Raw genomic sequence first — 24,011 nt, 5'->3', positions numbered from 1 at the left:
AAGAGGTTTCTGAGAATGTTTCTGTCTAGTTTTTATGTGATGATATTTCCGTTTCCAATGAAGGCTTCAAAGCACTCCAAATATCCACCTGCAGATACTACAAAAAGAGTGTTTCAAAACTGCTTTATGAAAAGGTATGTTCAACTCTATGAGTCGAATGCAACCATCACAAAGAACTTTCTGAGAATGCTTCTGTCTAGTTTTTATGTGAAGATATTTCCTTTTCAAACATAGCCCTCAAAGCGCTCCAAATGTCCACTTGCAGATTATACAAAAAGAGAGTTTCAAAACAGCTCTATCAAAAGAAAGATTCAACTCTGTGAGTTGAATGCACACATCACAATGTAGTTTCTGAGAATCCTTCTGTCTAGTTTATAAATGAGGATATTTCCTTTTGAACTGTAGTCCTCAAAGTGCTCCAAATATCCACTTGCAGATTCTACAAAAAGAGTGTTTCAAAACTGCTCTATCAAAAGGAAGATGCAACTCTGTGAGTTGAATGCACACATCACAAAGAAGTTTCTGAGAATGCTTCTGTCTAGTTTTTATGTGAAGATATTCTCGTTTCCAACGAAGGCCTCAAAGTGGTCCAGTTAGCCACTTGCAGGTCCTATAAAAAGAGTGTTTCAATACTTCCCTATGAAAAGGTATGCTAAACTCTGTGGGTTGAATGCAAACGTCACAAAGAAGTTTTTGAGAAAGCTTCTATCTAGTTTTTATGTGAAGATATTCCCGTTTCCAACGAAGGCCTTAAAGCGATCCAAATATCCACTTGCAGATTCTACAAAAAGAGTGTTTCAATACTGCTCTATCAAAGGAAGGTTCAACTCTGTGAGTTGAATGCAAACATGACAAAGAAGTTTCTGAGAATGCTTCTGTCTAGTTTTTATGTGAAGATATTTCCTTTTCAAACATAGCCCTCAAAGCGCTCCAAATGTCCACTTGCAGATTATACAAAAAGAGAGTTTCAAAACAGCTCTATCAAAAGAAAGATTCAACTCTGTGAGTTGAATGCACACATCACAATGTAGTTTCTGAGAATCCTTCTGTCTAGTTTATAAATGAGGATATTTCCTTTTGAACTGTAGTCCTCAAAGTGCTCCAAATATCCACTTGCAGATTCTACAAAAAGAGTGTTTCAAAACTGCTCTATCAAAAGGAAGATGCAACTCTGTGAGTTGAATGCACACATCACAATGTAGTTTCTGAGAATCCTTCTGTCTAGTTTATAAATGAGGATATTTCCTTTTCAACTGTAGTCCTCAAAGTGCTCCAAATATCCACTTGCAGATTCTACAAAAAGAGTGTTTCAAAACTGCTCTATCAAAAGGAAGATGCAACTCTGTGAGTTGAATGCACACATCACAAAGAAGTTTCTGAGAATGCTTCTGTCTAGTTTTTATGTGAAGATATTCTCGTTTCCAACGAAGGCCTCAAAGTGGTCCAGTTAGCCACTTGCAGGTTCTATAAAAAGAGTGTTTCAATACTGCCCTATGAAAAAGTATGTTAAACTCTGTGGGTTGAATGCAAACGTCACAAAGAAGTTTTTGAGAAAGCTTCTATCTAGTTTTTATGTGAAGATATTCCCGTTTCCAACGAAGGCCTTAAAGCGATCCAAATATCCACTTGCAGATTCTACAAAAAGAGTGTTTCAATACTGCTCTATCAAAAGGAAGGTTCAACTCTGTGAGTTGAATGCAAACATGACAAAGAAGTTTCTGAGAATGCTTCTGTCTAGTTTTTATATGAAGATATTCCCGTTTCCAATGAAGACCTCAAAGCCGTCTGATTATCCACTTGCAGATTCTACAAAAAGTGTGTTTCAATACTGCTCTATCAAAAGGAAGTTTCAAATCTGACAGCTGAATGCACACATCAAAAAGAAGTTTCGTAGAATGCTGCTGTCTGTTTTTTTATGTAAAGACATTTCCTTTTCCAGCATAGCCACAAAAGAGCTCCAAATGTCCCCATGCAGCTTATACAAAAAGAGTGTTTCAAAACTGCTGTATCAAAAGAAAGTTTCAACTCTCTGATTTGAATGCACACGTCACAAAGAAGTTTCTGAGAATGCTTCTGTCTAGTTTTTATGTGAAGATACTTCCTTTTCTACCATAAGCCTCAAAGCAATCCAAATGTCCACTTGCCGATACTACAAAAGGAGTGTTTCTAAACTGGTCTATCAAAAGGAAGATTCAACTCTGTGAGTTGAATGGAAACATGACAACGAAGTTTCTGAGAATGCTTCTGTCTAATTTTTATATGAAGATATTCCCGTTTCCAACGACATCCTCAAAACGGTCCAAATATCTACTTGCAGATTCTACAAAAAGAGTGATTCAAAACTGCTCTATCCAAAGGGAGGTTGAACACTGTCAGTAGAATATACACATCACGAAGAAGTTTCTGAGAATGCCTCAGTGCTGTTTTTATAAGAAGATATTACCTATTCCACCATAGCCCTCAAAGAGCTCCAAATGTCCACTTGCAGATTCTACAAAAAAAGTGTTTCAAAACTGCTGTATCAAAATGAAGGTTCAATTCTGTGGGTCGAATTCACACGTTACAAATAAGATTCTGACACATGAAAAAATGCTCGCCATCACTGGCCATCAGAGAAATGCAAATCAAAACCACAATGAGATACCATCTCACAGCAGTTAGAATGGCAATCATTAAAAAGTCAGGAAAAAACAGGTGCTGGAGAGGATGTGGAAAAATAGGAACACTTTTACACTGTTGGTGGGACTGTAAAGTAGTTCAACCATTGTGGAAGTCAGTGTGGCGATTCCTCAGGGATCTAGAACTAGAAATACCATTTGACCCAGCCATCCCGTTACTGGGTATATACCCAAAGGACTATAAATCATGCTGGTATAAAGACACAGGCACACGTATGTTTATTGCGGCATTATTCACAATAGCAAGACTTGGAACCAACCCAAATGTCCAACAATGATAGACTGGATTAAGAACATGTGGCACATATACATCATGGAATACTATGCAGCCATAAAAAATGATGAGTTCATTTCCTTTGTAGGGCCATGGATGAAATTGGAAATCATCATTCTCAGTAAACTATCGCAAGAACAAAAAAGCAAACACCGCATATTCTCACTCATAGGCGGGAATTGAATGATGAGATCACATGGACACAGGAAGGGGAACATCACACTCTGGGGACTGTTGTGGGGTGGGGGGAGGGGAAATAATAGCAGTGGGAGATATACCTAATGCTAGATGACGAGTTAGTGGGTGCAGCACACCAGCATGGCACATGTATATGTATGTAACTAACCTGCACAATGTGCACATGTACCCCAAAACTTAAAGTATAATAATGAAAGAAAGAAAGAAAGAAAGAAAGAAAGAAAGAAAGAAAGAAAGAAGTTTCTGAGAATGCTTCTGTCTAGTTTTTATGTGAACATATTTCCTTTTCCACCGAAGGCCTAAAAGAGCTCGAAATTTCCCCTTGCAGATTCAACAAAAAGAGTGTTACAAAACTTTCCTATCCAAAGAATGGTTCAACTCTGTGAGTTGAATACACACATCACAAAGAAGTTTCTGAGAATTCTTCTGTCTAGTTTTTATGTGAAGATATACCCATTTCCAACGAAGACCTCAAAGCGGTCCAAATATCCACTTACAGATTCTAGAAAAAGAGAGTTTCAAAACTGCTCTATGAAGAGGTATGCTTAACTCTGTGAGTTGAGTGCAAACATCACAAAGAAGTTTCTGAGAATGTTTCTCTCTGGTATTTATGTGAAGATATTTCCTTTTCCACCATAGCCCTCAAAGAGCCCTAAATGTCCACTTGCAGATTCTACAAAAAGAGTGTTTCAAAACTTCTCTTATCCAAAGAAAGTTTCAACTCTGCAAGTTGAATGCGCACATCACGAAGAAATTTCTGAGAATGCTTCTCTCTAGTTTTATGTGAAAATATTCCCATTTCCAATGGAGGACTCAAAGCCGTATAAATATCCACTTGCAGATTCTTCAAAAAGAGTGTTTCAAAACTGTTCTATCAAAATAAATGTTAAACTCTGTGACTTCAATGCACACATCCAAAGCAGTCTCTGAGAATGCTTCTGTCTAGTTTTTATATGAAGATATTTCCTTTTCTACAATAGGCCTCAAAGCTCACCAAATATCCACTTGCAGATTCTACAAAAAGAGTATTTCAAAACTGCTCTATCAAAAGGAAGGTGCAAATCTGTGAGTTGAATGCACACATCAGAAAGAAGTTTCTGAGAATGCTTCTGTCTTGCTTTTAATGTGAAGATATTCACGTTTCCAACGAAGGCCACAAAAGGGTCCAAATATCCACTTGCAGATTCCACAAAAGGAGTGTTACAAAACTGCTCTATGAAGAATTATGTTAAATTCTGTGGGTTGAATGCAAACATCCCAAAGAAGTTTCTGGGAATGCGTCTGTCTAGTTTTTCTGTGAAGATATTCCCGTTTCCAACGAGGACCTAAAAACGCTCCAAATATCCAGTTGCAGATATACAAAAAGTGTGTTTCAAAACTGTTCTACCAAAACGAAATTTCAATTCTGTGAATTGAATGGACACATCCAAAGAAGTTTCTAAGAATGCTTCTGTCTAGTTTTTAAGTTAAGATAGATCACTTTCCAACGAAGGCTTCAAAGCACTCCAAATATCCACTTGCAGATCCTACAAAAAGATGGTTTTTGTAGGATGCTGTATCATAAGGAAGGTTAAAATCTGTGTCTTGAATGCAGCCATCACAAAGAAGTTTCTGAGAATGCTTCTGTCTGGTTTTTATGTGAATATAATTCCTTTCCACCAGAGGCCTCAAAGTGATCCAAATATCCACTTGCAGATTCTACAAAGGAGTATTTCAGAACTACCTTATGAAAAGATAGGTTTAACTATGTGAGTTGAATGGAAACATCTAAAAGAAGTTTCTGAGAATGCTTCTGTCTAGTTTTTATGTGAAGATATTCCCTTTTCCAACAAAGGCTTCTAAGTACTCCAAATATCCACCTGCAGATTCTACAAAAAGAGTGTTTCTAAACTACTCTACCAAAATTAACGTTCAACTCTGTGAGTTGAATGCACACATCACAAAGAAGTTTCTGAGAATGCTTCTGTCTAGATTTTAAGTGAAGATATACCCGTTTCCAATGAAGGTTTCAAAGTACTCTAAATATCCACTTGCAGATACCACAAAAAGAGTGTTACAAAACTGCTCTATCAAAATGAAGTTTCAAATATGTGAGTTGAATGCACACACCACAAAGGAGTTTCTGAGAATGCTTTTGTCCAGTTTTTATGTGAAGATACTTCCTTTTCCACCAAAGGCTTCAAAGAGCATGAAATGTCCCCTTGCAGAATCTATAAAAAGAGTGTTACAAAACTTTTCTATGCAAAGAAAGGTTCAACTCGTTGATTTGAATGCGCACATCTCAAAGAAGTTTCTGAGAATGCTTCTGTCTCGTTTTTATTTGAAGATATACCCGTTTCCAATGAAGGCCTCAAAGCGGTCCAAATATCCACTTGCAGATGCTACAGGAAGAGTGTTTCAAAACTGCTCTATGAAAAGGTATGTTCTAATCTGTGAGTTGAATGCAAACATCACAAAGAAGTTTCTGAGAATGCTTCTATTTTTTATGTGAAGATATTTCCTTTTCCACCTCAGGCCTCAAAGCGCTCCAAATGTCCACTTGCAGATTTTACAAAAAGAGTGTTGCAAAACAGCTCTATGAAAATAAAGCTTCAACTCTGTTAGTTGAATGCATACATCACAAAGTAGTTTCTGAGAACGCTTCTGTCTAGTTTATATATGAAGATATTTCGTTTTCTACAATAGGCCTCAAAGCGCTCCAAATATCCACTTGCAGATTCTTCTACAAAGAAGTGTTTCAAAACTGCTCTATGAAAAGGAAGGTGCAACTCTGTGAGTTGAATGCACACATCACAAAGAGGTTTGTGAGAATGCTTCTGTCTAGTTTTTATTTGAAGATATCATGTTTCCAGTGAAGGCCTCAAAGCGTTGCAATTATCCACTTGCAGAATCTATAAAAATAGTGTTTCAAAACTGCTCTATGAAAAGGTGTTTTAAACATTGAGTTGAATGCAAACATCACAAAGAAGTTTCTGAGAATACTTCTGTAAAGTTTTCATGTGAAGATATTCCCGTTTCCAATGAAGACCTTAAAGCAGTCTATATATCCAATTTCAGATTCTACAAAAAGATTGTCTCAAAACTTCTCTATCAAAAGAAAGGGTCAACTCCGTAAGTTGAATGCAAACATCACAAAAAAGTTTCTGAGAGTGCTTCTGTCTGGTTTTTATGTGAAGATATTTCCTTTTCAACCACAGCCCTCAAAGTGCTCCAGAAGTCCACTTGCAGATCCTATAAGTAGGGTGTTTCAAAACTGCTCTATCAAAAGAAAAGTTAAACTCTGTGAGTTGAATTCACACACCACAAAGTACTTTCTGAGAATGCTTCTGTCTAGTTTTTACATGATGATAATTTCTTTTATACCATAGTCTTCAAAGCGCCCCAAATAAACACTTACAGATACTACAAAAGGAGTGTTGCAAAACTGTTCTATCTAAACAAAGTTTCAACTCTCTGAGTTGAATGCCCACATGACAAAGATGTTTCTGAGAATGCTTCTGTTTGGTATTATGTGAAGATATTCTCGTTTTCAACGAAGGCCTCAAAGCAGTCCAAATATCCACTTGCAGATTCTACAAAAAGAGTGTTTCAAAACTGCTCTTCCAGAGAAAGGTTGAATTCTGTGAGTTGAATGCAAACGTAATAAAGAAGTTTCTGAGAATGCTTCTGTCTAGTTTTTAGGTGAACATATTTCCATTTCCACCAGAAACCTCAAAGTACTCCAAATGTCCACTTGCAGATTCCACAAAAGAGTATTTCAAAACTTCTCTTTGAAAAGTTATCTTAAATTCTGTGTGTTGAATGCAAACATCACAAAGAAGTTTCTGAGAATGCTTCTGTATAGTTTTTATGTGAAAATATTTCCTTTCCCAAAGAAGGCCTCAAAGCGGTCCAAAAATCCTCTGGCAGATTCTACAAAAAGAGTGTTTCAAAACTGCCCTATCAAAAGGAGGGTTCAACTCTGTGAGTTGAATGCACACATCACAAAGAAGTTTCTGAGAATGTTTCTGTCTGCTTTTTCTGTGAAGGTATTTTCTTTCCCACCATAGGCCTCAAAGGGATCCAAATATCCATTTGCAGATTCTACAAAAAGGGTGTTGAAAAAGTGATCTATCAAAAGGAAGGTTCGACTCTGGGAGTTGAATGCACTCATCACAAAGTCATTTCTGAGAATTCTTCTGTCTAGTTTTCATGTGAATATAACTCCTTTTCCACCTCAGTCCTCAAAGAGGTCCAAATATCCACTTGCAGAATCTACAAAAAGAGTGTTTCAGAACTGCTCTATGAAAAAGTATGTTCAACTCTGTGAGTTGAATGCAAACTTCACAAAGAAGTTTCTGAGAATGCTTCCGTATAGTTTTTATGGGAAGATATTTCCTTTTCCACCATAGCCCTCAAGGCGCTCCAAATGTCCAGTTGCAGATTCTACAAAAAGTGTGTTGCAAAACAGCTCTATCAAAGGAAAGCTTCAACTCTTTGAATTGAATGCACACATCACAAAGCAGTTTCTGAGAATGCTTCTGTCTACTTTATATATGAATATATTTCCTTTTCTACCATAGGCCTCAAAGCACTCCAAATATCCACTTGCAGATTCTACAAAAAGAGTGTTTCAAAATTGCTCTATCAAAAGGAAGGTGCAACTCTGTGAGTTGAATGCACACATCACAAAGAAGTTTCTGAGATTGCTTCTGTCTAGGTTTATGTGAAGATATTCCCATTTCCAACGAAGACCTCAAAGCGGTCCAAATATCCACTTGCAGATTCTACAAAAAGTGTTTCAAAACTGCTCTATCAAAAGAAAGGTTCACTTCCGTGAGTTGACTGCAAACGTAACAAAGAAGTTTCTGAGAATGCTTCTGTCTAGTTTTTAGGTGAACATATTTCCTTTTCCACCACAGACCTCAAAGTGCTCCAAATGTCCCCTTGCAGATGCTACAAAAAGAGTGTTTCAAAACTGCTCTATGAAAAGGTATGTTAAATTCTGTGAGTTTTGTGCTAACATCACAAAGAAATTTCTGAGAATGCTTCTGTCTAGTTTTTATGTGAAGATATTCCCATTTCCAATGAAGTCCTCAAAATGGTCCAAATATCCACTTGCAGATTCTACAAAAAGAGTGTTGCAAAACTGCCCTATCAAAAGTAAGTTTCAAATCTGTGAGGTGAATGCAGAAATCACAAAGAAGTTTCTGAGAATGCCTCTGTCTAGTTTTTATGTGAAGATATTACCGTTTCCAAAGAAGACGTCAAAACCGTCCAAATATCCACTTGCATATTCTACTAGAAGAGTGTTTCAAAACTGCTCTATCAAAAGGAAGGTTCAACTCTTTGATTTGAATACACACATCACAAAGAAGTTTGTGATAATGCTTCTGTCTAGTTTTGTGTGAAGATATACCCGTTTCCAACGATGGCCTCAAACGGTCCAAATATTCACTTGCAGATTCTACAAAAACACTGTTTCAAAACTGCTCTATCTAAAGATATGTTCAACTCCGTAATTTGAATGCAAACATCACAAATAAGTTTCTGAGAATGCTTCTGTCTAGTTTTGATGTGAAGATATTTCCTTTTCGAACATTGCCCACAAAGCGCTCCAAATGTCCACTTGCACACTCTGCAAATAGAGTGTTTCAACACTGCTCTATCGAAAGGAAGGTTCAGCTCTGTGAGTTGAATGTACACATCACAAAGTAGTTTCTGAGAATGCTTCTGTCTAGTTTCTATGAGAATATATTCCCGTTTCCAAAGAAGGCCACAAAGCACTCCAAATATCCACTTGCAGATTCTACCAAAAGAGTGTTTAAAAACTGCTCTACCAAAAGGAAGTTTCAACTCTGTGAGTTGAAAGCAGACATCACAAAGAAGTTTCTGAGAATGCTTCTGTCTAGTTTTTAGGTGAACATATTTCCTTTTCCACCAGAAACCTCAAAGTGCTCCAAATGTCCACTTGCAGATTCTATAAAAAGGGTGTTTCAAAACTGCTCTATGAAAAGGTATGTTGAACTCTGTGAGTTGAATACAGACATCACAAAGAAGTTTCTGAGAATGCTTCTGTCTAGTTTTTATGTGAAGATACTCACGTTTCCAATGAAGGCCTCAAAGCATTCCAAATATAGACTTGCAAATTCTACAAAAGGAGTGTTACAAAACTGCTCTACGAAAAAGTATGTTAAACTCTGTGGATTGAATGCAAACATCACAAAGAAGATTCTAAGAATGCTCCTCTCTAGCTTTTATGTGAAAATATTCCCTTTTCCAATGAAGACATCAAAGGGCCCCAAATATCAACTTGCAGATTCTACAAAAAGAGTGTTTCAAAACTGCCCCATGAAAAGCGCACTGTTTTTGCAGAATCTGCGAATGGACATTTTGAGCACTTTGAAGGTGATGGTGGAAAAGGAAATCTCTTCACATAAAAACTAGACAGAAGGATTCTCAGAAACTTCTTTGTGATGTGTGGATTCAACTCACAGAGTTGAAAATTTCTTTTGATAAAGCAGGATTGAAACACACTTTTGTTAGAATCTGCAATTTTACATATGGAGCGCTTTGAGGGTTATGGTGGAAAATGAAACGTCTTCACATAAAAACTAGACAGAAGCCTTCTAAGAAACTTCTTTCTGATGTTTCCATTCAACGCACAGAGTTGAACATATCTTTTCATAGAGCAGCTTTGAAACACTCTTTTTGTAGAATCTGCAAGTGTATATTTGGATCGCTTTGAGGCCTTCATTGGAAACGGGAATATCTTCACATAAAAACTAGACAGAAGCCTTTTCAGAAACCTCTTTGTGATGTGTGCATTCAACTCAAAGAGTTGAACCTTCCTTTTGATAGAGCAGTTTTGAAACACTCTTTTGTAGAATCTGCAAGTGAACATTTGGAGTGCTTTGAGGGCTGTGGTGGAAAAGGAAATATCTTCACATAAAAACTAGACTGAAGCATTTTCAGAAACTACTTTGTGATGTGTACATTCAGCTCACAGAGGTGAACCTTCCTTTTGATAAAGCAGTTTTGACACACTCCTTTTGTAGAATATACAATGGATATTTGGACCGGTTTGAGGACTTCGTCAGAAGAGGGAATATTGTCACATCAAAACTTGACAGAAGCATTCTCAGAAACTTCTTTGTGATGTGTGCATTCAAGTCACAGAGTTGACACACCTTTTCATAGAGCAGTTTTGAAACACTCTTGTTGAAGAATCTGCAAGTGGATATTTGGACCGCTTTGAGGCATTCGTTGGAATCGGGAATCTCTTCACATAAAAACTAGACAGAGGCATTCTCAGAAACTTCTTTGTGATGTGTACATTCAGCTTACAGAGATGAACCTTCCGTTTGATACAGCAGTTTTGAAACACTATTTTTGTCGAATCTGCAAGTGGACAATTGGAGTGCTTTCAGGGCTATGGTGCAAAAGGAAATATCTTCACATAAACACTAGACAGAAGCATTCTCAGAAACTTCTTTGTGATGTGTGCATTCAATTCACAGAGTTGAACCTTTCTTTTCATAGAGCAGTTTTGAGACCCTCTTTGTGTAGAACCTGCAAGCGGACATTTGGTGCGCTTTCAGGTCTATGGTGGAAAAGAAAATATCTTCACGTAAAAAGTACACACAAACCTTCTCAGAAACTTCTTTGTGATGTTTGCATTCAACTCACAGAGTTGAACGTACCTTTTCATAGAGCAGTTTTGAAACACTCTTGTTTTAGAATCTGCAAGTGGATATTTGAACGGGTTTGAGGCCTTCGTTGGAAATGGGAATATCTCCATATAAAAACTAGAGAGAAGCATTCTCAGAAACTTTTTTGTGACGTTTGCATTCAAATCACAGAGTTGAACGTACCTTTTCATACAGCAGTTTTGAAACACACATTTTGTAGTTTCTGCAAGTGGATATTTGGACTGCTTTTTGGCCTTCATTGGAAACGGAAATATATTCTCATAAAAACTTGATGGAAGCATTCTCAGATACTTCTTTGTGATGTGTGCATTCAACTCACAGGTGAAACTTTCTTTTGATAGAGCAGTTTTGAAATACTCTTTGTGTACAATCAGCGAGCGGACATTTGGAGTGCTTTGAGGACTATGGTAGAAAAGGGAATATCTTCACATAAAAACTAGACACAAGCATTCTCTGAAACTTCTTTGTGATGTGTGCATTCAAGTCACATAATTGAACCTTTACTTTGATAGAGCAGTTTTGAAAAACTCTTTTTGTGGAATCTGCAAGTGGATATTTGGACCGGTTTGCAGCCTTCGTTAGGAAACGGGAATATCTTCCCAAAAAAACTAGACAGAAGAATTCTCAGAAACTTCTTAGTGATGTTTGCTTTCAACTCACAGAGTTGAGGCTTCTTTTTGGTAGAGCAGTTTTTAAAAACTCTTTTTGTAGAATATGCAGTGGGATATTTGGACTGCTTTGTGGTCTTCGTTGGAAACGGGATTAACTTCTCACAAAAAATAGATGGAAGCATTCTCAGAAGATGCTTTGAGATAGATGCATTCACCTCAAAGAGTTGAACCTTCCTTTGGATAGAGCACTTTTGAAACACTCTTTTTGCAGAATTTGCAAGTGGACATTTTTAGCTCTTTGAGGCCAAGGTGTAAAAGGAAATATCTTCACATAAAAACTAGACAGAAGCATTCTCAGAAACTTCTTTGTGAAGTGTGCATTCTACTCACAGAGTTGAACCTTTCTTTTCATAGAGCACTTTTGAAAGACTCTTTTTGTAGAACCTGCAAGTGGACATTTGGAGCACTTTGAGGGCTGTGATGGAATAGGAAATATCTTCACATAAAAACCAGACAGAGGCATTCTTAGAAAGTTCTTTGTGAAGTGCGCATTCAACTCACAGAGTTGAAACTTTCTTTTCATAGAGAAGTTTTCAAACACTCTTTTTGTAGAACCTGCAAGTGGACATTTGGACCGCTTTGAGGGCTGTGATGGAATAGGAAATATCTTCACATAAAAACCAGACAGAAGCGTTCTCAGAAACTTCTTTGTGATGACTGCTTTCAAATCACAGAGTTGAACATATCTTTTCATACAGCAGTTTTGGAAAACTCTTTTTGTACAATCTGCAAATGGATATTTGGACTGCTTTGTGGCCTTCATTGGAAATGGGAATATCTTCTCTTAAAAACTTGTCAGAAGCATTCTCAGAAACTTCTTTGTTATGTGTGTATTCAACTCACAGGGTTGAACCTAGCTTTTGGTAGAGAAGTTTTGAAACACTCTTTTTGTGGAATCTGCCAGTGGATATTTTGACCTTGTAGAGGTCTTCACTGGAAACGGGAATATATTCCTGTAAAAACTATACAGAAGCATCCTCAGAAACTTCTTTGTGATGTTTCCATTCAACGCACAGAGTTGAACCTTACTTTTGGAAGAGCAGTTTTTAAGCAATTTTTTTTGTAGAATCTGCAAGTGGATATTGGGACTGCTTTGTGGCTTTTGTTGGAAACGGGGTTATCTTCTCATAAAAACTAGACAGAGTCATTCTCATAACCTTCTTTGTGATGTTTGCATTCAACTAACAGGGTTAAACCTTCCTTTTGTTAGAGCAGTTTTGAAACACTCTTTTTGTAGAATCTGCAAGTGGACATTTGGAGAACTTTGATGGCTGTGATGGAATAGGAAATATCTTCACATAAAAACCAGACAGAAGCATTCTCAGAAACTTCCTTGTGATGTTTGCATTCAACTCACAGAGTTGAACACACCTTTTCATAGAGCAGTTATGAAACACTCTTTTTGTAGAATCTGTAAGTGGTTATACAGACTGGCTTGAACCTTTCGTTGGAAACTGGAATATCTTCCCGTAATAACTACACAGAAACATTCTCAGAAACTTCTTTGTGATGTTTCCATTCAACACACAGAGTTGAACATTCCTTTTGGTGGGGCAGTTTTGAAACACTCTTTTTGTACCATCTGCAAGTGGATATTTGGACCGCTTTGTGGCCTTCGTTGGAAACGGGATTATTTTCTCATAAAAACTAGACAGAGGCATTCTCAGAAACCACTTTGTGATGTATGCATTCAACTCAGAGAGTTGAACCTTCCTTTCTGGTAGAACAGTTTTTAGACACTCTTTTTGTAGATTCTGCAAGTGTATATGTGTACTGCTTTGTGGCCTTCTTTGGAAACGGGTGTATATTCTCATAACTATACAGAAGCATTCTCAGAAACATCTTTCTGATGTTTGCATTCAACTCACAGTGTTGAACCTTCCTTTTGATAGAGCAGTTTCAAAATAAACTTTTTGTAGAATCTGCAAGTCTACATTTGGAGAGCATTGCGGGCTATTATGGAAAAGGTAATATCTTCACATAAAAACTAGGCAGAAGCATTCTCAGAAACTTAAGTGTGATGTGTGCATTCAACTCACAGAGTTGAACGTTCCTTTTGATAGAACTGTTTTGAAACACTCTTTGTGTAGAATCTGCAAGTGGACATTTGGAGCCCTTTGAGGTCTCTTGTAGAAAAGGAAATATCTTCATATAAAAACTAGACAGAAACATTCTCAGAAACTACTTTGTGTTGTGTGTATCCAGCTCACAGAGTTGAACACTTCTTTTGATAGTGCAGCTTTGAAACCCTCTTTTTGTAGAATCTGCAAGTGAACATTCGGAGAGCTTTGAGGCCTATGGTGGAAAAGGAAATATCTTCCCATAAGAACTAGATGGAAGCTTTCTCAGAAACTTCTTTGCAATATTTGAATTCAACTCACAGAGTTGATGATTCCTTTTGATACAGCCGTTTTGAAACACTGTTTTTCAAGGATCTGCAAGTGGATATTTGGGGCGTTTTGAGGCCTATAGTTGAAACGGAAATATCTTCAGATGAAAACCAGACAGAAGCATTCTCAACAACCACTTTGTGATGTATGCATTCAACTCACAGAGTTGAACCTTCCTGTTGATAGAATAGTTTTGGTACACTCTTTTTGTGGAATTTGCAAGTAGATATTTGGAACAGTATGAGGCCTTCGTTGGAAACGGGAATATCTTCAAATAATAACTAGACAGAAGCATTCTCAGAAGATTCTTTGTGACGTGTGCATTCAACTCACAGGTAAACCTTTCTTTTGATAGAGCATTTTTGAAACACTCTTTCTGTACAATCTGCAAGCGGACATTTGGAGTGCTTTGAGGACTATGGTAGAGAAGGAAATATCTTCACATAAAAACTAGACAGAAGCATTCTCAGAAACTTCTTTGTGAAGTGTGCATTCAACTCACAGAGTTGAACCTTTCTTTTCAGAGAGCAGTTTTGAAACACTATTTTTGTAGAATCTGCAAGTGGACATTTGGAAGGCTTTGAGGGCTGTGATGGAGTAGGAAATATCTTCGCATAAAAACCAGACAGAAGCATTCTCAGAAACTTCTTTGTGATGTTTGCATCCAACTCACAGAGTTGCACAAACCTTTTCATAGAGCAGTTTTGAAACACTCTTTTTGTAGAATCTGTAAGTGGATATAAAGACTGGCTTGAACCCTTCGTTGGAAACTGGAATATCTTCCCATAATAACTACACAGAAACATTCTCAGAAACTTCTTTGTGATGATTCCATTCAACGCACAGAGTTGAACCTTCCTTTTGGTAGAGCAGTTTTGAAACACTCTTTTTGTACAACCTGTAAGTGGATATTTGGACCGCTTTGTGGCCTTCGTTGGAAACGGGATTATCTTCTCATAAAAACTAGACAGAGGCATTCTCAGAAACCACTTTGTGATGTATGCATTCAACTCACAGAGTTGAACCTTCCGTTATGGTAGAACAGTTTTTAGACACTCTTTTAGTAGATTCTGCAAGTGTATATTTGTACTGCTTTGTGGCCTTCATTGGAAACGGGTGTATATTCTCATAACTATACAGAAGCATTCTCAGAAACAACTTTGTGATGTTTGCATTCAACTCACAGAGTTGAACCTTCCTTTTGATAGAGCAGTTTCAAAATAATCCCTTTGAAGAATCTGCAAGTCTACATTTGGAGCGCTTTGAAGGCTATTGTGGAAAAGGTAATATCTTCACATTAAAACTAGGCAGGGGCATTCTCAGAAACTTACGTGTGATGTGTGCATTCAACTCACAGAGTTGAACGTTCCTTTTGATAGAACAGTTTTGAAATACTCTTTGTGTAGAATCTGCAAGTGGACATTTGGAGCTCTTTGAGGCCTCTTGTAGAAAAGGAAATATCTTTATATAAAAACTAGACAGAAACATTCTCAGAAACTACTTTGTGTTGTGTGCATCCAGCTCACAGAGTTGAACACTTCTTTTGATAGTACAGCTTTGAAACCCTCTTTTTGTAGAATCTGCAAGTGAACCTACAGAGAGCTTTGAGACCTATGGTGGAAAAGGAAATATCTTCCCATAAGAACTAGATGGAAGCTTTCTCAGAAAATTCTTTGCGATATTTGAATTCAACTCACAGTGTTAAAAACTCCTTTTGATACAGCAGTTTTGAAACACTGTTTTTCATGCATCTGCAAGTGGGTATTTGGGGCGTTTTGAGGCCTACAGTTGAAACGGAAATACCTTCAGAGGAAAACTAGACAGAAGCATTCTCAGCAACCACTTTGTGATGTATGCATTCAACTCACAGAGTTGAACCTTCCTTTTGATAGAACAGTTTTGGTACCCTCTTTTTGTGGAATTTGCAAGTAAATATTTGGAACAGTTTGAGGCCTTCATTGGAAACGGGAATATCTTCACATAAAAACTAGACAGAAGCAGTCTCAGAAAATTATTTGTGACGTGTGCATTCCACTCACAGAGTTGAACCTTTCTTTTGATAAAGCGGTTTTGAAGCACTGTTTTTTTGAACCTGCAAGTGGATATTTGGAACGGTTTGACGCCTTCATTGGAAACGGGAATATCTTCACATAAAAACTAGACGGAAACATTCTCAGAAACTACTTTGTGTTGGGTACATTCAACTCACAGAGTTGAACTTTTCCTTTGATAGAGCAGCTTTGAAACACTTTTTGTAGAATCTTCAAGTGGACTTTTGGAGTGCTTTTAGAGCTATGGTGGAAAAGAAAATATGTTCACATAAGAACTAGAATAATGCATTCTCAGAAACTTCCTTGTGATGTTTGTATTCAACTCACAGAGTTGAACATACCTTTTTATAGAACAGTTTTGAAACATTCTTCTTGAAGAATCTGCAACTGGATATTTTGAGCGGTTTGAGGCCTTTGTTGTAAATGGGAATATCTTCACATAAAAACTAGACAGCAGCATTCTCAGAAACTTCTTTGTGATGTTTGCATTGAACTCACCGAGTCGAACCTTTCTTTTGATACAGCAGTTTTGAAACACTGTTTTTTTAGAATCTGCTAGTGGATATTTGGAGCACTTTGAGGGCTGTGGTGGAAAAGGAAATATCTTCACATAAAAACCAGAAAGAAGCATTCTCAGAAACTCCTTTTTGATGTGTGCACTCAACTCACAGAGTTGAAACTTCCTTTCAATAGAGCAGTTTAGAAACACTCTTTTTCTGGTATCTGTAAGTGGACATTTCGAGCGCTTTGAGGGCTGTGGTGGAAAAGGAAATATCTTCAAATAAAAACTAGACAGATGCATTCTCAGAAACTTCTTTGTGATGTTTGCATTAAGCTGACAGAGTTGAACATACCTTTTCATAGAGCAGTTTTGAAACACGCTTTTTGCAATATCTGCAAGTAGACATTCGGAGCTCTTTGAGTGATATGGTGCAAAAGGAAATATCTTCACATAAAAACTAGACGGAAGCATTCTGACAAACTTCTTTGTGATGTTTGCATTCAACTCATAGAGTTGAGCCTTTCTTTTGATAGAGCAGTTTTGAAGCACTCTTTTTTTAGTATCTGCAAGTGGATATTTGAACCGGTTTGAGGCCTTCAATGGAAACGTGAATAATTTAACATAAAAACTAGACAGAAGCATTCTCCGAAACTTCTTGGTGATGTGTGCATTCAACACACTGAGGTGAACCTTCCTTTTGATAGAGCAGTTTTGAAACACTGTTTTTGTACAATCCACAAGAGGACATTTAGAATGCTTTGAGGAGAATTGTGGAAAAGGAAATTTCTTCATATAACAACTAGACAGAACCATTCTCAGAAACTAATTTGTGTTGTTTGCATTCTTCTCACAGAGTTAAACCTTCCTTTTGATGGAGCAGTTTTGAAACACTCTTTTTGTAGAATCTGCAAGTGGACATTTGGAGCGCTTTTTGGGCTATGGTGGGAAAGGAAATATCTTCACATAAAAACTAGACCGATACATTCTCAGAACCTTCTTTGTGATGTTTGCATTTCAACTCACAGAGCTGAACATACCTTTTCAAAGAGCACTTTTGTAACACTCTTTTTGTAGAATCTGCAAATGGATATTTATACTGGTTTGAGGCCTTCATTGGAAACGGGATTATCTTCACATAAAAACTAGGCAGCAGCATTCTCAGAAACTTCTTGGTGATGTTTGCATTCAACTCACAGTGTTGAAACTTCCTCATGATAGAGCAGGTTTGAAACACTCTTTTTGTAGAATCTGCAAGTGGATATTTGGAGTGCTTTCTGGCCTTTGTTGGAAACAGGTATATCGGCTCATAGATAGACAGAAGCATTCTCAGAAACTTCTTTGTGATGTTTGCATTCCACTCACAGAGGTGAAACTTCCTTTTGATAGAGCAGTTTTGAAACACCCTTTGTGTAGGATATGCCAGCGGACATTTGGAGTGCTTTGAAGCCTATGGCAGAAGAGGAATTATCTTCATCTAAAAAATAGACAGAAGCTTTCTCAGAAACTACCTTGTGTTGTGTGCCTCCAGCTCACAGAGTTGAACACTTCTTTTGATAATGCAGCTTTGAAACCCTCTTTTTGTAGAAGCTGCAAGTGAATATTCAGAGAACTTTGAGGCCTATGGTGGAAAAGGAAATATCTTCACATAAGAACTAGACGGAAGCTTTCTCAGAAACTTCTTTGCGATATTTGAATTCAACTCACAGAGTTGAGCATTCCTTTTGATACAGTAGTTTTGATACACTGTTTTCCTAGAATCTGCAAGTGGATATTTGGGGCGTTTTGAGGCCTGCAGTTGAAACGGAAAAATCATCAGATGAAAACTAGACAGTAGCATTCTCAGAAACCACTTTGTGATGTATGCATTCAACTCACAGAGGTGAACCTTCCTTTTGATAGAACTGTTTTGGAACACTGTTTTTGTAGAATATGCAAGTGGGCATTTGGAGCACTCTTAGGGCTACTGTGGAAAAGGAAATATATTCAGATAAAAGCTAGACAGACACATTCTCAGAAGCTTCTTTGGGATGTGTGCATTCAACTCACAGAGTTAAACCTTCCTTTTCATAGAGCAGTTTTGAAACACTCTTTGTGTAAAATCTGCAAGTGGACATTTGGAGCTCTTTGAGGGCTGTGATGAAAAAGGAAATATCTTCACATAAAAATTATATGGAAGCATTCTCAGAAACTTCTTTCAGATGTGTGCATTCATCTCACAGAGTTGAACGTTTCTTTGGATAGAACAGTTTGGGAACACACTTTTTGTGGAATTTGCAAGTGGATATTTGGCACAGTTTGAGGTCTTCTTTGGAAACGGGAATATCTTCACATAAAAACTAGACAGAAGCATTCTCAGAAACTTCTTTGTGATGTGTGCATTCAACTCACAGAGTTGAACCTTTCTTTTGATAGAGCAGTTTTGAGACACTCTTTTTCTAGGATCTGCAAGTGGACATTTTGAGCGCTTTGAGGGCTATCGTGGAAAAGGAAATATCTTCATATAAAAACTAGACAGATGCATTCTCAGAAACTTCTTTGTGATGTTTTCATTGAACTCACAGAGTTGAACATATCTTTTCATATAGCAGTTTTGAAACACGATTTTTGTAAAATCTGCAAGTAGACATTTTGAGCGCTTTGAGGGCTATGGTGCAATAGGAAACATCTTCACATAAAAACTAGACAGAAGCATTCTGAGAAACTTCTTTGTGATATGTGCATTCAGCTCACAGAGTTGAACCTTCCTTTTGAGAGAGTAGTTTTAAAGCCCTCTTTTTTTACAATCTGCAAGTGGATATTTGAACCGGTTTGAGTCCTTCGATGGAAATGGGAATAACTTCACATAATAACTAGACAGAAGCATTCTCAGAAATTACTTTGTGATGACTGCATTCAACTCACAGAGTTCAACCTCCCTTTTGGTAAAGCAGTTTTGAAACACTCTTTTTGTAGAATCTGCAAGTGGATATTTGGACTGCTTTGTGGCCTTCGTTGGAAACGGGATTATCTTCTCATAAAAACTAGAAAGAAGCATTCTCAGAAACTACTTTGTGATGTAAGCATTCATCTCAAGGAGTTGAACCTTCCTTTTGATAGAGCAGTTTTGAAACACTCTTTTTGTACAGTCTTCAAGTGGACATTTGGAGTGCTTTGGGGCCAAGGTGGAAAAGGAAATATCTTCATATGAAAACTAGACAGAAGCATTCTCAGACACTTCTTTGTGCTGTGTGCATTCAACTCAAAGAGTTGAACATTTCCTTTAATAGAGCAAATTTGAAACACTCTTTTTGTAGAATCTGCAAGTGGACATTTGGAGCACAATGAGGGCTATGGTGGAAAAGGAAATATCTTCACATAAAAACTAGACAGAAGCATTCTCAGAAACTTCTTTGAGGTGTGTGCATTCAACTCACAGAGTTGAATCTTCCTTTTGTTGGAGCAGTTTTGAATCACTCTTTTGTAGAATCTGCAAGAGGATATTTGAACTGCTTCATGGCTTTCGTTAGAAACGGGAATATCACCTCATAAAAACTTGACAGAAACATTCTCAGAAACTTCTTTCTGATGTGTGCATTCCACTCACAGGGTTGAAGTTTGCTTTTGATAGAGTAGTTTTGATACACTCTCTTTGTGGAATCTGCAAGTGGTTATTTGTACTGGTTTGAGGACCTTGTTGGAAATGGGAATATCTTCCCATAAAAACTAGACAAAAGCATTCTGAGAAACTTCTTTGTGATGTTTGCATTCAACTCACAGAGTTGAACCTTCCTTTTGGTAGAGCAGTTTTTAAACACTCTTTTTGTAGAATGTGCAAGTGGATATTTGGACTGATTTGTGGACTTCGTTGAAAATGAGATTACCTTCTCATAAAAATTAGACAGAAACATTCTCAGAAACTACTTTGTGATGTATGCATTCAACTCACAGAATTGAACCTTTCTTTTGATAGAGCAGTTTTGAAACACTCTTTGTGTAGAATCTACAAGCAGACATTTTGAGGACTATGAGGCCTATGGTAGAAAGGAAAATATCTTCATATAAAAACTAGAGAGAATAATTCTCACAAAATGCTTTGTGTTTTGTGCATTGAACTCACAGAGTTGAAACTTTTCTTTGATAGAGAAGGTTTGAAACACTCTTTTTGTAGAATCTGCAAGTGGACATTTTGAGAGCTTTTAGGCCTATCGTTGAGAAGGAATTATCTTCACAAAAAACTAGACAGAAGCATTCTCAGAAACAACTTTGTGATGTGTGCATTGAACTCACGGAGTTTAACCTTATTTTTGTTAGAGCAGTTTTGAAATACTCCTTCTTTAGTATCTGCAAGTGTACGTTTGGAGCGCATTGAGGGTTATGGTGTAAAATGAAATATCTTCACATAAAAACTAGACAGAATCATTATCAGAAACTTCTTTGTGATGTGTGCATTGAACTCACAGAGATAAACATACCTTTTCATAGAGCAGTTTTGAAACATTATTTTTGTAGATTCTGCAAGTGGATATTTGGACGGCTTTATGGCCTTCTTTAGAAACGGGAATATCTCCTCATAAAAAGTTGACAGAAGCATTCTCAGAATCTTCTTAGTGATGTGTATATTCAACTCACAGAGTTCAACCTTCCTTTTGATAGAGCAGTTTTGAAACACTCTTTGTGTGGAATCTGCAAGCTGACATTTTGAGCACTTTGTGGCCTATGGTAGAAAATAAAATATCTTCATATAAAAACTAGACAGAATCATTCTCAGAAAATGCTTTGTGTTGTGTGCATTCAACTCACAGAGTTGAAACTTTTCTTTGGTAGAGCAGCTTTTAAACACTCTTTTTGTAAAATTTCCATGTGGACTTTTGGAGAGCTTTGAGGCATATGGTGGAAAAGGAAATATCTTCACATATAAACTAGACAGAAGCATTCTCAGAAACTTCTTTGTGATGTGTGCATTCAACTGACAGTGTTGTACCTTCTTTTTGTTAGAGCAGTTTTGAAATACTCCTTGTGTAGAATCCTCAAGTGTACATTTGGAGGGCTTTGAGGGTTATGGTGGGAAATGAAATATCTTCACATAAAATCTAGACAGATTCATTCCCAGAAACTTCTTTGTGATGTGTGCATTCAACCCACAGAGTTAAACACACCTTATCATAGAGCAGTTTTGAAACACTCTTTTGTAGAATCTGTAAGTGGATATTTGGACAGCTTTGTGGCCTTCATTGGAAACGGGAATAACTTCTCATAAAGAGTTGACAGAAGCATTCTCAGAAACTTCTTTGTGATGTGTGTATTCAACTCACAGTTTTGAACCTTCCTTTTGGTAGAGCACTTTTGAAGCACGCTATTTCCAGAATCTGCAAGTGGACATTTGGAGCACTTTGAGGTCTATGGTGGAAAATGAAATATCTTCATATAAAAACTAGACAGAAGCATTCTCAGAAACTTCTTTGGGATGTGTGCATTCAATTAACAGACGTGAACCTTCCTTTTGATAGCACAGTTTTGAAACTCTCTTTGTGTAGGATCTGCCAGTGGACATTTGGAGTGCTTTGAGGCCTATGGTAGAAAAGGAAATATCTTCATATAAAAAGTAGATAGAAGCAATCTCAGAAACTACTTTGTGTTGTGTGCATTCAACTCACAGAGTTGAACCTTTCTTTCAAAAAAGCAGCTTTGAAACACTCTCTTTGTAGAATCTGCAAATGGACATTTGGAGCTCTTTGAGGACTATCGTGGAAAAGGAAATATCTTCATATAAAAACTAGACAGATGCATTCTCAGAAACTTCTTTGCGATGTGTCCATTCAACTCACCGAGTTGAAACTATCTATTGATAGAGCAGTTTTGAAACACTCTTTTTTTAGAATCTGCAACTGGATATTTGGACCGGTTTGAAGGCTTCATTGGAAACGAGAATATCTTTACATGAAAACCAAAAAGAAGTATTCTCAGAAACTTCTTTGTGATGTTTGCATTGAAATCACGGAGTTGAACATACCTTTTCATTCAGCAGTTTTGAAACACTCTTTTAGTAGAATCTGCAAGTGGATATTTTGACTGCTTTTTGGCCTTCGTTGGAAAGGGGTATATCTTCTCATAACTAGACAGAAGCATTCTCAGAAACTTCCTTGTGATGTTTGCATTCAAGTAACAGAGATGAACCTTCCTTTTGATTGAGCAGTTTTGAAACACTCTTTTTTCAGTATCTGCAAGTGGATATTTGGTCCGGTTTGAGGCCTTCATTTGAAACGGGAATATCTTCACATAAAATCTAGACAGAAGTATTTCAGAAACTAGTTTGTGATTTGTGCATTCAATTCACGGAGGTGAACCTTCCTTTTGAGAGGGCAGTTTTGAAACACTCTTTCTGTAGGATCTGCAAGTGGACATTTGGAGAGCTTTGAAGCCTATGCTAGAAAAGGAAATATCTTCATATAAAAACTTGATAGAACCATTCTCAGAAACTGCTTCATGATGTGTACATTCAACTCAAAGAGTTGAACCTTTCCTTTGATAGAGCAGCTTTGAAACACTCTTTTTGTAGAATCTGCAAGAGGACATTTGGAGAGATTTGAGGCCTATGTTGGAAAAGGAAATATCTTCACTTAATAACTAGACAGAAGCATTCTCTGAAACTTCTTGGTGATGCGTGCATTCAACTCACAGAGGTGAACCATCCTTTTGATAGAGCAGTTTTGAAACACTCTTTGTGTACAATCTTCAAGAGGACATTTAGAATGCTTTGAGGACAATTGTAGAAAAGGAAATATCTTCACATAAAAACTAGACAGAACCATTCTCAGAAACCATTTTGTGTTGTGTGCATTCAACTCACAGAGTTGAATCTTTCTTTGATAGAACAACTTTGAAACACTCTTCTTGTAGAATCAGCAAGTAGACATTTGGAGCGCTTTGTGGGCTATGGTGGGAAAGGAAATCTCTTCACATAAAAACTAGACAGATGGATTCTCAGAACCTTCTTTGTGATGTGTGCATTCAACTCACAGAGATGAAACTTTCTTTTGATAGAGCAGTATTGAAACACTCATGTTTTAGAATCTGCAACTGGATATTTGGACCAGTTTTAGGCCTTCGTTGGAAATGGGAATATCTTCACATAAAAATAAGACAGAAGCATTCTCAGAATCTTCTTTATGATGTGTGCATTCAACTCACAGAGTTGAAACCTCCTTTTGTTAGTGCAGTTTTGAAACAATCTTTTTGTACAATCTGAAAGTGAACATTTGGAGTGCTTTGAGGGCTATGGTGGAAAAGGAAATATCTTCACATAAAAACCAGACAGAAGCATTCTCAGAAAATGCTTTGTGTTGTGCACATTCAACTCACAGAGTTGAAACTTTTCTTTGAGAGAGTAGCTTTGAAACACTCTTTTTGTAGAATCTGCAAGTGGACATTTTGAGAGCTTTGAGGCCTATGGTGGAAAAGGAAATATCTTCACATAAAAACTAGACAGAAGCATTCTCAGAAACTTCTTTGTGATGTGTGCAATCAACTCACAGAATTGAACCTTCTTTTTGTTAGAGCAGTTTTGAAATGCTCCTTTT

The sequence above is a fragment of the Pan troglodytes genome, chromosome 4 (assembly GCF_028858775.2).
Source record: "Pan troglodytes isolate AG18354 chromosome 4, NHGRI_mPanTro3-v2.0_pri, whole genome shotgun sequence".
Taxonomy (NCBI): Eukaryota; Metazoa; Chordata; class Mammalia; order Primates; family Hominidae; genus Pan; species Pan troglodytes.
Note: the sequence above shows the minus strand (reverse complement) of the source record.